This window comes from Protomyctophum parallelum, assembly GCF_964188405.1.
Source record: "Protomyctophum parallelum genome assembly, chromosome: 6".
Classification (NCBI taxonomy): Eukaryota; Metazoa; Chordata; class Actinopteri; order Myctophiformes; family Myctophidae; genus Protomyctophum; species Protomyctophum parallelum.
Genome location: NC_139701.1, coordinates 29,763,105 through 29,777,869, shown reverse-complemented (window position 1 = coordinate 29,777,869; position 14,765 = coordinate 29,763,105). Strand labels below are relative to the sequence as shown.

General features: G+C 42.3%; 1 protein-coding gene across 3 annotated transcripts in view; it reads left to right on the top strand.

Moving 5' to 3' along the window:
* Positions 1-6,489: 6,489 nt before the first annotated feature.
* Positions 6,490-14,765, top strand: part of sgip1a (SH3GL interacting endocytic adaptor 1a) — an 84,748-nt gene continuing 76,472 nt past the window's right edge. For all 3 annotated transcript variants that reach the window (XM_083767329.1, XM_083767328.1, XM_083767327.1), the window contains exon 1: positions 6,490-6,645. The gene's annotated coding sequence lies outside the window, so the exon portion shown is untranslated. The remainder of the gene's footprint in view (positions 6,646-14,765) is intronic.

Here is a 14,765-nt window from a genome sequence, read left to right as displayed (position 1 = left end):
TGTCTGCCTCCACTGCCTTATTCCTTCATAGCATGCTGGCTGTTGTTTCATTAAAACTACAATCTGCATGGGCTTAACCCTAAATGTAACATTTTAAAGATAGCACATCTGCTGGGGGTGAACTTGAGGTGGTCACCCTCCTCCATTGAGGACAAAGAATTGTCATTAGGTGAAATGGTTCAAGAGTTAGGCCCATAGGCCAAAAAGCGATGGTGGTCTTTCTGCAAACAGAGACATTTTTGATTGGCAAAGCAATGTGGACAGGAGATGCAACTCATTTTCTGGTATCCTGCTTCCTTTTGCATATGGTGAAGATTGAATCAACTTTGGAGAAGTCTTTTTCTAAACTCAAAAATTGTAACCAAATTAATTGGATGCATCGGAAAGAGCCCACGTTCCCCATTGCTGCTAGTCATTGTCAGACACATTCCCAGGGACACTAGGCTACTACTGATTTTTCTTTGGAAGCACTGGGTCTATGAAAAGGTTCAAAAGATTCAAGACTTAAATTATAAAAAAGGAGTTAAACTTTCGACTTTCGACCCAAAAATGTGTGTCTGAATTCCATGGACCCTAATTTTCTTGCAATGAATGGACAAACCAGCCTGCTTGGGCGCATAACAACAGCTGTTCAATGCAGTTGCACATATGTCTGTCCTCTAGGCTGACCTTAATTGTTTCTTTATGTGGAATCATGAATGAATTCTGAATGACATCAGAAGGATCATCATCACACTGCTCCCTCCCTCCTCTGCTGTTTTCCTCTTCTACTGTATCTCTGTTCTCATCTCCTCTCATGTCCCCTTTCTCTTATTTCCTCACTTGACACTTCCTCCATGCTCTCTCCTTCACTTCCTCATTCCTTTCTCTTTTCTTTCCCATACCTCTCTTCACCTTCTCACCAGTAACCTATTAACCACTTAACCACCAAAATAGTGTACATTATTTTGAACATACCTGATCTAAGCTCACATATTGTGATGAGGTGTTGTGAGCTCTCATGTTTTCTCATGCCAATAACGCTGAATTGAATTGTGAAATGAGATGCTTCAAATTGAAAAAACAAGTTAAAAGTGATGATGAGCTTGAGACATTTGATTTGATGGTGACACTTGACTTCTTACGCACATAACAGTGCAGTAATGTAGGGCTAGAATTCTTTCATGTCACTCACTCATAAAGGAAAGGGAGGTTATTGGGATGGTTATCTAATAATCCTAAGAATAAACAGAGTGATTTCCACTAGTGGGGATAAATGACACCTCTCAACCTCCCTTTTAAGATGATGAACAGAGAGACAAGGAAATTACACAGGAGCTTGTTTGAGGCTGATTGTACTCCCTGTGAATGAGTGTATCAGAGAGAGAGAGAGAGAGAGAGAGAGAGAGAGAGAGAGAGAGAGAGAGAGAGAGGAGAGGAGAGAGAGAGAGAGAGAGAGAGAGAGGAGAGAGAGAGAGAGAGAGGAGAGGAGAGAGAGAGAGAGAGAGAGAGAGAGAGAGAGAGAGAGCGAAAGAAAGAAAGAAAGAAAGAAAGAAAGAAGGTTTTTCCTAATTTTATTTTATAATAATTACTTATTCAATCAATCAATCAATCAATCAATCAATCAATGGGCTGGCTCACTGTGTCAGTTTACCATTTCCATGGGTGCCTGTGCCTGACAAAGTGCCCTGCCAGCCTGATATAACCTCTCTGATCTTGTCTGTGATCCACAGGACTAGAGAGGTCCATACTTGCATGGTGGTCCAATCAAGTGCCATTCGTAGAATTGTAGCATTTTTGTGTAGATGCCATCGATGGCCTTTTCCTGCTGTACAGTTAGCGTCCATGTCTCGGCACCGTACAGCAGTAATGACTCCACTGTAGCCACGAACAGGCACCTCTTGAGGTCATCTCCAGATTTCTACACTCGGCAAGTGACTTTATAAAAAGAGAACACCATATAACTTTACTCCAAGGCAAACCCTGAAATCAGTTTCAAACCGTTGCAAATGTAATGGTGAGAAGTCGCTACAAGCCTGGTTGACGAAATATAAATGTCTTTATATGGAAGTACGTGCGTCAATTGAACTGTTTTACCTTCTCCCAGATGGAGCTGTGTGTTAGTGCTCAGCAGCTGTCTTCCTGCCCATCTGACTGGAGGAATATAGCTTGTGAAGTTGTGATCATTAAAAAAAAGTGTGTGTGTGTGTGTGTGTGTGTGTGTGTGTGTGCGCGTGCGTGCGTGCGTGCGTGCGTGCGTGGTGTGTGTGTGTGTGAGAGAGAGAGAGCTAAACACATGCTCTGGATGTGTGTACAGTACAAATGCATGTACAGTAGTGCTCTGCTTGTCTGTGGGATCGCCTGCAGGAACATTTCATTATGTCCAACACTCTCTGACGTCAATGCAGTTATGAATAGTCCAAATTACAATGCCTTGTTAAAGGGGCGTGTGAGGTTTTAAACGGGTATATGCAGTATAATTATTTTAGGCATTTGGTGGGCTACTTCAGTTCAGAATAAAAATCTTCTGCTATACTACTCTAAAATGTAATAGCACTCATATTTGTTTAATTAACTATCATTGGCATCCATATTTTGGTTTAAGAAAAATACCAAAATAATGCTATTCATTAAAGTATACTCAAATATTTCAAACATTAAGGTTGTGAGGCGAGCTATTTCTGCTGCATGGTGCTTTCCAGGAGGTAATTGTTGCTACTGTTGCTTTCCATGACTGCACTAAATGCGATTATTTCAATGTAATTGAACCTTTTTCGGTCGCAGTTAACTATGGAATCGGCCGGGAGAAGGTTAGGGTTCAGTGTCTTGCTCAAGGGCACTTCGACACAACTGCAGGGAAACCAGGGATTGAACCGGGAATCGTCTGATTCCCAAACAGCCATCCTACCTCCTGAGCCACTGCTGCCCTATCTGGTGCAACTAGGTGGGAATTAGGATGGGGCATTGTAGGTGTTTATCAAGTGTGACATAAGCTTACAAAGTGTAAGATCAGAGCAGGTGGCAAGAATTATTCGGTTACAGAGTAATCAGGGTCACCTGTACCTCCCAGATCAATTAAGGCCCAGCCCAGGGAACTGTTAAGTAACTGCATGGGATAACTGGGTGGAGAGACAGTCTGGGCGTTCAACAATAAGTGAATAAAAGATGGCTTGAGGCTAGTCAACTCATAAACAAGAAATAAGAGACCCTCTCTTTAAACAATTTGTGTTTGGCCTCATTTCAACATATAATTTTGATACCCGAAGAAGGTCAAAAGACCGAAAGCTTGCATTGAAACTCATGATATGCAAAATATTTTTTTCACGCTAGATTTTATTCAGCTCCAGCAACTCATTTCACTGTTCAAGAATTTGCGATCAGTGTGCAGTAAAGCAGTACCATAATGACCGGTCTTCAATTTTTATTTTAACTGTTGTCTCAACACTGTTATATCCTTATATCCTTAGATCGACACTTATCGTTCCTTAAATTCAGAGGTGACGTTTTCATATTCACTACAGTATCACTCATATCCATGTATGCTATACAACATGTTCCCATCTTAACTTGATTAACTTGAGCCGATGTATTTGCATTTCATCACTATAAAGAGAGAGTGACGGAGTGTGCGCCAGACAGAGGGAGACAGGGACACAGAGAATTGGGTTTTAAGAGAGTTCAATATCAGCACGACGGCTGGATCCTCTGCAGAGCGGTTGGCATGGCAACTGTGCCAGAGTGGATCACCAAGATTCATCCCCTCTGCTCTCCTCTCAGGGGTAAAGCCTAAGTTATGCTTCGCCACACAATGGTGTTGTGCGTCGACAATAGCTGACCTACAAGCTCACAGCGTGTGGTGGATGTGAGGCATTGTGAACTTGTAGGTCTGCTATTTTCGGTAGGTCTGCTATTTATAGCCTACCGTCGTGCGACAATGTATACCGGGCTGAACATTATGAACAGTCACATGCCAGCAACATCTCTCACAGCTGATGAAGACACACTCGCACACATGCACACACACACACACACACACACACACACACACACACACACACACACACACACACACACACACACACACACACACACACACACACACACACACACACACACACACACACACACACACACACACGGGTATCTCACCATCTGGTTCTCATTGGGCCAAAATAATACCAGTCAACATCATGTCATCTCTTACAGTAGATTCCAACACAGATAACAGCTGTGTCACCTCTGTTGTTTGCAACTGATTTCTGCTCCATCCATAACTTAATGTGGTAACAGGTTAAGAATACTGCTCCTCTATCAATGATAGTATAGTAGGGTAGTTTTCCATCTGAATAGCCTGCATGTACAGTACATCATTTACTTTACCAAGTAAATGACATCCCTGGGGAACAGTGAGCCACAGAATACATTTTATGTAACTACAATTGATGTAATTGATGTAATGAATCAGACATTCAGACAGCTCAGCCCCCCACCACCACCATCAACAGGAAAACCATGCCCCCTGGGTCATGGGATATAGATACAGCCCTATATAAAAAAGTGTGTGTGTGTGTGTGTGTGTCTGGGGGGGGGGGGGGGGGGGTAGTCATGGAGGCAGCTTCGTGTCTGTGTTACCTTGTTGCCAATTTTATTTTAAGACAAAAAACACAATAAGACACGTTAACAACATGAAAGACTCAAAGCAAACAAAACACACATAAAACAACACACAACAGCAAAAGCAAGAAACACAAAAACAAAAACAAACAATCCCACCCCTCCCTCCCCCGAGACCAAAGATGCCACAAAATGTCATCACTCCAACCACTGTGCAATGGAAACAAAAAACTAATAAATAATGATAATAACAATAATAATGATCAAACCATGCCCCCAACCAAATCTGCAATACCAGCCCAAATCTCAATGTTTTCCTCTTTTGCACCATGCAATCTTGCTGTAGACATTTCTAGATAAATGATATCCAGAAAGGTCAAAGCCCATTGGCGAAATGACAATGTATGAGGCGGTTTCCAGTGCGAAGCAACCATCTTCTTTGCGGCCGTTACGCCAGCAAAGAAGACACGAATACGGGTGTTATTCAATGGCAACTGGGATACATCATTTAATAAGAATAGAGATGGGGAGGGTGTGATGTTAACTTGTAGAATAGTCGAAAGGTTAGTAGCAACCAAATTCCAAAATGTGAGGACACTCAGACACTCCCACACCATATGAATTCTAATAAATAATCATACAATACGGAAACAAAACCTCTTGACCTAATATCACAGATAAGTCTATGCAAAGGGTGCATTGCAAGGGGGGTCTGCCATGGCACCCCATATGTCCTCATGGCAGTTCTCAATTGTAAATAGAAAAAAAAAGAGTTACCAGGCAAGTTAAAAATATCACATAAATTCTGGAAAGAACGTAAACCATTAGCATCAAATAAATCACCCAAAGTATGAATCCCCTTGGAACTCCATCTGGGAAAACGAATAGGACGATTGTCCAAAAGCAAACCATCATTGTTGAACACTGGGGAAAACGAATTCCATTTCAAATCAATCTTGCGCAATTTTTCAGCCGCTCTCCACACTGTTACTAAATGAGAAATTATTGGCCCAAAGCGAACTTTGCATTGATTATTCGTTATGTTTGATCAATCAATGTTGTTTTGATACATTCATACTTTTCTGGTGGCAGTTTATCCGTGGGAAGTGGGAACCATTTATTTTTGGTACACAGTTTTTACATGAAATGCTTTAAAAACAAAACAAAAAACAAGCACATTCTTGAATGATCCAGAGGCATATGGCTTTGATGTCAGTGGTGAATTGCTCTCTCTCGGCATGGTGCTTATCCTCTCAACGATGACACTGAGACTTTGACCTTCATTGATTGCTAAATATAACATGTTATTTGTGCAAAACATCTTCAGGTTATTGTTTTCGGGTATACGCACTCACCACTGTACTGTACTTTTACATATTGGCACCAATACGCAATAACCATGCCACATCTAAAGTAACTTAAATTCCCTTTGTTCCCTATCTGATGCCTGGTTTGAACTGCAGCAGATTGTCTTGGAAATGTGTGATTGAGTACAACCACCAGCTTGTTAACATGCTATGAAGTATCATCATCACATCAGTATAGCTGAGATGATAGCACCAGACTGACTTACTTTATGCAGTGGAAGGCTGTGTATAGTGTAGGTTATTGAGAATTCACATAATCATATAAAATGCATTGCCTAGCTTGAGTTATAATATGGATAATATAATATAATATGGATTATAATGTACATTATAAAATCATCATCAATACAGCAATTTTTCTTCGTCTGTCAGTGTCTGCTGTCTACCTACTGTTATGCAGGTACTGTCTGGTCCTACTTAAGGAGAGTAGAGTTGTTGAACTGGATCTGCCAGTCACGGAGTAAACTACATGCCCCAGCAGCACCCCTTCCCCTGCCCTCCACACCCCCGAGAGCTAGCAGGCACAACAGCGACCTCACCAAACCTACCATCACCATGCATATCACAGCAGCACCGTCGGCTACACTAAACGGCTACAATTATAGAGTGCCTTTGACCCGATTCATCTGAAAACTCTGCTTGCTTTGGTGAAAGAAGAGGACAGAAGAAGAAGCGTGTGTAAAAGGTACAGTAGCTAGCAGTTGAGCCACCAGTCACCATGGCACGTGAAGTGAAGTAGTGAACAACTTGTAAACTTTTGTAAAGTGCACTGCAATAAGTCTGTAAGCGAAACAGCGTATCAAGTTTCAGAAAGATATCGTTGCGCAGCAACAGTATATCGTATATCAAAAAATTATGGTTTGTCCAGAGCCGTATAATTCTAAGGCTCTGGGTTTGTCGAGTTGGAAATGACACTGCTGCCTGCATATTGGATTAATGATTACCGGTATTAACAAAATGCTGAGGGCGTGTCCGTGGGCAAGTTGTTTGATTTTGATTTGATTTGATTTTAGCATAACATAAAAACGTTACAAAAAAGAAATACGCAAATACAAAAAGGGAATTGTACCCTCTGTTGCAACATTTATGGTGTAAACACTAAACAACCCAATTTGGGTTTTAGGGGTTTATTTATTTTTTCTTTTGTATTCATGCATCCACCAAAAATAATTGGGAACTTATTAGTCAAACTAAAGGCCTCAACGCCTACATCTTAAAGGGAAACTTCACCCTTTTTGCAAAAAATATAATTTATGTTAATGACGTTTAGAAGTTATAGAACACTTTCCTGGTACTTTGTGTGTAATATGTGATTTTATATTTTAGCAGTGAGCCCATAGACATAGAGTATAAAGAAGGATAGAGACCGAACTGGAGAGTTAGCCCCGCCCCCCCCGCTATTCATTTCAGTCGAAGTTGCTCAGTGGCGTTTTGAAGCTAGCCTGACGCTGCCAGATGGGGGCGGTATTGGGTAACCATGTTCCCCAACACAGCCTTCATCTGGGATCTCTCAGGGAGTTGAGCTGACACCAATCCGTTCCGTACCGAACCAATCAGCGTGAGCTAAGGGCGGGATATGTGCGAAACTGGATGTGAAGCTATATAGACACGTCAATATGATTGGTTGTGTTTGCACGCCCACATGGTGATAGACAGACGGTCCCATCCAATCATCTACCAAGTATCTTGAAAAAAAGGAACAGCCCCGTCATAGAATTTGCTTCCGCGATCCCAGATCCCAATAAGCTGTGAAACAAATTTGTGTAGCAAGCTTCTTGGATCTGGCAGCGTCAGGTTATTTTGAAGCACCCGGAAGACTTCCGGAAGTATAATTATAACTCAATGGCTTGGGCGAGCGGAAGTTTAGCCTAGCCTAGCCCTGACAAGTGCTGCAATTCCACATTTCGCCAGTAGGTAGTGGCATCTTCAACGTTGGATAGCCTTACTGGGGGCCCAGTGTCTCTGATGTCATCATGGGCTCACTTACTTCCTGGACTACATCCATAGAGTATAAACTTTAAAGAAGGATAGAGACTGAACCGGCGAGATAACCCCCCAACAAAGTTTTGGTTGGCAAATGCGGAAGTGCACCCGAGCACTCAATGTTAAAGCACCTCTGCTGGAACACTCCATCATCGCAGTTCCTGTTTACAGTGAACATGCCCTCCAAACATTTTGTGGCCTGAAAAGGTTGAGAACCAGTATTCGTCTAAGGTAGCTATTACAACATTTGATCTCACAAAAAAGAACAATCTTTGGCCAAGAGGAACACCTACATTGAATAGGCTCTGTGCATGGCTGATGGCTGTAGGCCTATTCCCTTTTTCAGAAGGTGGCATTCCTGTTTCCTGTTTCTAGTCAATTCAGTTTGCGGGGGCCACAGCTCCACCAGAGAGCTCCAAACTTCCCTCTCCAGAGCAACATTAATTACTTAATTCTGGGGCATCCTGAGGCATTCCCAGACGATTTTGGAGATATAATCCCTCCATCTCATCCTTGATTTTCCGGGGGTCTCCTTCCAGTGGGACGTGCATCGAGGACCTCCCTAGGGTGGTTTGGGCATCCTTACCAGATGCCCAAACCACTGGCACCTAAGATGGTTCCTTTCAAGTGAAGAAGCAGCGAATCTACTGAGTCTCTCTCGTGTGACTGAACTTCTCACCCTTTCTCTAAGGGAGATGCCTGCCACCCGTCTGAGAGAACTAATTTTGGCCGCTTGTATTCGCGACCTTATTCTTTCAGTCATGACGCACACTTCATGACCATAGAGTAGGAACGAAGATTGCTCGGTAGACAGAATGCTTTGATTTGAACTATTTCCAGTTAAATTCCGCTGGAGACAGGAATGTCACGATTGCCACCTACTGCAAAAGAGTCATGCACAGAGCTTAATGACCTTGTTAGCACTATGAAATCAGTCACCTCATCTTGTACATTCTGTGCATTTTTGGAATTGTCTTATCGTAATACTGACTTTACGCTGGTATGTTATCCTGCTGAGAGAAAGAGGACTAAATGAATTATAAAACCGGAATAACTATTTTTCCTATAGTTGTTTTGTATTTTGGTTCTGATTTTGTAAAGCGACTTAGTTTGAGTATTTAGAAAAACAGTATACGGTATTAATAATAATAATAATAATGTACAGTAGTAATGTGTATAATAATTAGGAAGAAGAAAAAAACTAAACAAAACGTATTGTACTCTGCCTTTATTTTCTTCTTTGTAATTATTTGATCGGCCCAAAACATTGTATTTATTGTCATGATTTACCACAACTCGAGTTGGCTTTGTCTGTGGTGTAAACGTCTTTATTTTTATTTTTTTTAACTTTGTTTTTATTCAAAAGTTTTCTTTTTTTTTACACCAAATAATAATGAATAATCGAACACAAGTAAAACATACGTCTTTAAATAAATACTTTTTGAAAAGCCAATGGGCAAAATGAATGGAGAATTATTTCCCGGGCCACTTGTCGTTCTGAAAGGGGGCGGGACTGCGGCGCTCTATTTCTCAACGATAGCTGAACCCTCAAGCCCACATCTAGCTCTATGTACAATTGCACACAATTGTGCAATTATTTGAGTGAAATATCCCTTTAATGTTTATCATTTCGTGACTCAACCTGTGGTTGCCGTTGTGAAGATGGTTCTTCACATCTTTTTTTTTACTAAAAACAAGCCTTCCAATGGAAAGTGGTTAAATCTGGACACATAGGCTACATAATTGCTGATACTGCTGATGTCAAAAAGTGGCCAGACTGATATATCACTCAGGCTCTAATTATTACATAACCAAGATCCAGAGAGGGAAATGGAATATTGCAGTTGATTGCAGGGAGGCCGGGGTGGAGGGGAAGATAATGGAAGTAAAAGACAGGGACTGGAGTGAAGCATGTCTTCTGACAATCTTAGTGCTAGTTGTGTCTTGTACACGTACACCACAGAAAAACAACTCACCGTTTGGGAAAATTACTGAGCTGTTTCATTATTAACACGGTCACCCAGGGTGTGATTATATAAGGAGCTGTTGGGCGTTGAATTGAAACATCTTCCATTAGCAGATACTTGATACAGTGATGCTACAGTATTGGGGGGGGGGGGGACTTTAGTTGGCTGAAGTTTAAAGATAATACCAAAGCACTTCACACATTTCTTGGAAAATGTATACATATACAACTCTTGTTTTGCCGGTGTCTGGTTGGGGAGGGAGGTATTTAGCCTAAATAGTTTTCAGTCGGCCTAGGCCTGTTGAGACTTGCTGATGTCAGTAGGACAGGGGCTCAAAGACAAGGTTATCATTATTGTGAACTAAGTCTTCTTTTACCGGTAGGAACTAGAAAGAACAGGGGTAACATTTATTTAATGAGAGGCTAGATATTGTGAGTGCCCTTGAGCAAGCTCCCAGAGGTGTATATCTATATGTTCAACTGTCACAGTTGTCTCCCCAGCCAAGACTGTTGGTGTAAATAAGAAAGTGTTCCCTGAGGGACTCGCCATGGATTTTTCATGGGGGGAATCCCCCCCCCCCTTCTGTGGGAGGGAGAGTAACTATCAACCTGACAGTCAGCTAGCCTCAAATAGATTGAATATACTCACAATAATTATCCAATGTTGGGTGAATGAGTCATCTGGCCCTGTAGCATTTCTTTCCTTGAAAGTCTATTATTTTCAGTCAGCGACACTGAGTTTTAGTGAAGATTCATGAGTAAGCTGCTGTCAGATGATGTCCTTTTGAATTGGTCAGTCACGTTGATCAGTCAGAATGTCAGGTGGGAGTTTAGTTTGAAGTGTCTATTTGCAAGCTCACTGAATGTCAGGCTTGGGATGTTCTGTGATTAAATCGTGGGTGCTTGAGTGTCATATAGACACTGCTGCCGAGTTGCCCTGTGCTCATATAAGGCAGAGCTGAGAATCTTTCCGGAAGTGCATTTGTTAGAGGGATATGGGTGAGCTGTTCACCAGCAGTGTGTGGGTGAGCTGAGGATTACTTTGAGGAAATAGGAGAACATATGCTTATTTGACACTGGAGTTTGTGTGAAGCAAATGAGCGATTGATTTATACTTGGAGGCACATTGTGTCCCACACCAAAGTATAAGTGTGTGTGTGTGTGTGTGTGTGTGTGTGTGTGTGTGTGTGTGTGTGTGTGTGTGTGTGTGTGTGTGTGTGTGTGTGTGTGTGTGTGTGTGCGTGTGTGCGTGTGTGCGTGTGTGCGTGTGTGCGTGCGTGCGTGCGCGCGCGCGTGCGTGCGTGCGTGCGAGCATAGAGCGTCGCAGTCCCACCCCCTACCAGGGCCCAGGAAATGATTCCCCGTTCATTTTCCTCATAGACTTTTCAAAAAGTATTTATTTAAAGACATTTTAAGCCTCGTACAAAGCCAACTGGAGTTGTGACAAATCATGACAACAAACAAAAAAGATTGGGCCGAACAAAGAATTAGAAGGAAAAAACGGCAGGTTACAACACTTTTTTTGTGTTTTTCTTCTTTGTAATTATTTGTTTGGTCCAAAATATTGTGTTTGTCATGATTTATCACGACTCGAGTTGGCTTTGTCCGCGGCGTAACCATCTTTAAATAAATACCTTTTGAAATGTCTATGGGAAAAATGCATTGGGAATCATTTCCTGCGCCTGGTGTCGTCATGAAAGGGGGCGGGACTGCGACGATCTATAGCCTATTTATTTGTTTGGATTGGATTGATTCTCCAGCAGTGCAGGTCCCCTTTTAGTACCTTCAATTCCCAGTAGGAGACTTTTTTTATGCAGAAATCTTTAGGGCTGGGTGTTAATGGCCAAATTCTCTAGGCCAAATATCTCCATCGATATTCTGAGTTTGTTTGATTAATTATCCATTTTGTACATTTTTGAACATTTTAGAAATTTGTGAAAATAGCAGGTCTACATGCTCACAACACATCGTGACTGACGTGACATACTGTATCAGCTTGTACTATACTTAAGTGTTAAGACATTTGAAAATCTTTGCATATAAAATGACATACCCAAATAGGGACTTCAGGGTGGTTGTAGTGCCCAAGTCCTATATTTTAGGTGCTACTGGTTACTGGTTAACAGTCGAGGATCAAGTTTAGACATGTGCTTTAGAAGACTGATGTCCACAAGTCTAGTTCAACACAATGGTCTCTGAGTTCAACATATATGTATTAATTGTTTAAAGTCCTATACTTCAACTTCTTCTTTGTTTGCCTTGTTTGGTTAATCAGACTGCTCCTAGCTGTACGTGGTCGCAGCTACTGTTAATCCACGCTTGTTCTCAGTAGCTATCCCTCTCTGGCCATTCTCTCTCCAATGCTGTACAGTACAAGATGAATGCAGCTTAAAATGTATTGCACCCCTGAGTCCTACTTTATTTTAGGATGTGTTATGCGTCATTGATGCGTCACTGGGAGGCCTTGACGGCTCCATCACAGAATATGCATAAAACCTATATTAGGTGTGTGTGTGTGTGTGTGTGTGTGTGTGTGTGACACTGTGTGTGTGTGTGTGTGTGTGTGTGTGTGTGTGTGTGTGTGTGTGTGTGTGTGTGTGTGTGTGTGTGTGTGTGTGTGTGTGTGTGTGTGTGTGTGTGTGTGGTGTTAGCCCCTCCTATGCACAGCTTTGTGTGTTTGTGTTTGTATCATGGAATGTGATGATTTGATTGGCTGAGCATGGAATGTGATAATAAGAGCCCACCTCACACAAGTGTGATAATTATATTCTATCGTGGTGCTAAGATTGACATCTAAAGTGTGCAGGTGTGGCCCGTTTTGAACAAAATGCTTCAAATCATGAACGCAGTATCCAATTGCTGTGAAACTTTGCACACACATTTCCACTACATTGAGGAACAAATGTCCACCCTTTTAACATTGCCCTTTATAGCGCCACCAGCAGACATATTTTTGCAAAGAAACAATCACATATTACCCCTACACATTTTGTCCAAACATCACAAACGTTCCTAACCTGGTGGAGACCTGTGCCCTGAGGAGTGCTTTTTCTAGTTTAATTTGATTCTGTAATTTCAGCCTAGCTCTCCAAGCCAAGCGGGAGCGGTCTAATTAGGCTAGTAGTCTAGAAATGTTTATAGATGCTGATAGTATAGCAAGTTGGGCTGTGCGTATTTGGGCTCTGTGTGGAAATGGTAATTGGTGTGAGTAAGAAACGCACATCGGGCAGTGTTGACATCAAGACCATTAGGGTAGGAGACCACAGACCAGACCAGTTCTGGAGTAGGTATGAACTCTGGCTGGGGGGAGCGGACTGGAAGCTTGGTTACGGAAGGAGGGCTGGATGATAATAATTTCTCAAACTTATTTAGCGCTTTACATGGAGGCAGAGGAATAGCAACGAAATAAAAACAACTTTATTAGAAAAGAAATAAACACTAAAAGCTAAGGGATAAATACATTAAAAACTGTGGAAAAAAAAGTTATGTAGGGAAAGCAATATTGAAGAGGTGGGTTTTGAGGGCGGTTTTGAAGGTTTGGAGGGTGGAGGCATCTCTTAGTGTTTTGGGGAGCGCATTCCACAGGGTTGGGGCAGCAAAAGCAAAAGCTCTGTCGCCCCACGTACAGAGTTTGGTCTTGGGGACGTCGAGGAGGTTAGCATCACCAGACCTGAGGGAGCGGGAGGGGACATGAGGTTTGAGGAGATCGCAGAGGTATGGGGGTGCCAGGTTGTTTAGTGCTTTGAAATGGATTCTTTGTTTGACCGGGAGCTAGTGAAGGTCACAGAGGACTGGTGTAACGTGATCTCTGGAACGGGTACTGGTGAGCAGGCGGGCAGCTGAGTTCTGGACATATTGAAGTTTATTTAGGACTTTGGAGGTGATGCCAGTCTACATCAAATATCTTCGCTGGAAAACGGTCCATCTAAAAGCTCACAATACGCTGCATTGTGATGCGTTGGGAGCTTGTAGATCAGCTACTTATATTTTCTTATTATGACATGCCCATAATAGGGACACTAGGTTTCACGACATGTTTACTAACTGACTGATAGCAGCACACAGAATAAAATGTTGCAATCCCAATGTGTCTGAGCATTTCCCCGTTGTAGCCTATGACTGCCCTGCCTCACCCTAAGAACATGATGCCATGGGTTATGGATATAAAATGTTGTTTTAAACAGACTAAACAAGTCAAGTCCAGTGGGCAGTCAGTTGGCGATATCACATCAAGTAATCAGGAAGTGTGTGCTACTGCTAATTTCACTGAAAACCCTCATCCTTGGTGTGTGTTTGTGTGTGTGTGTGGGGGGGGGGGGGGGGTGGGTTGGTGGATGGTCCCCTGAGCAGTGCAGTGACTTGGCTGATGACAGAAGGAGGACATCGTCAGAACGGTAACACCAACAGATTCATGAGTGGCTGGGCAGCACGTAGGCACTTTGCACGGCATCCTGCCTCATACAGCAGACCCTTTCCCTGCTGTTGAAAGGAATGTCGTTATGGCTAAATTCATTAACTACTGCCGTTTGTGTATTTATATACTTGTGTATGTGTGTCTATGGTTGTATACGTGTATGTATACAGTATATACACTAATGGTGCTGCTGGCATCATCAGAGTAGGATAGGAGATTGGAATGATATCAATACAGCGCAGGAAACGGTCTGCGGCTGCAGGATAGACGTGACTGGTGGAACATGAACTAGGAGAAGTCCCGGCAAGAAGTCCCGGCAACTACACCATTCGTCCCCAGTCAGAGATAGGCCTGTGGTTGGCTTTTTTTGTCCATGACTTTCAATGTTGGTCAGATTCAGAATGAAATGAAAAGCAAGGATGAATCCTATTGATTTGGTGAC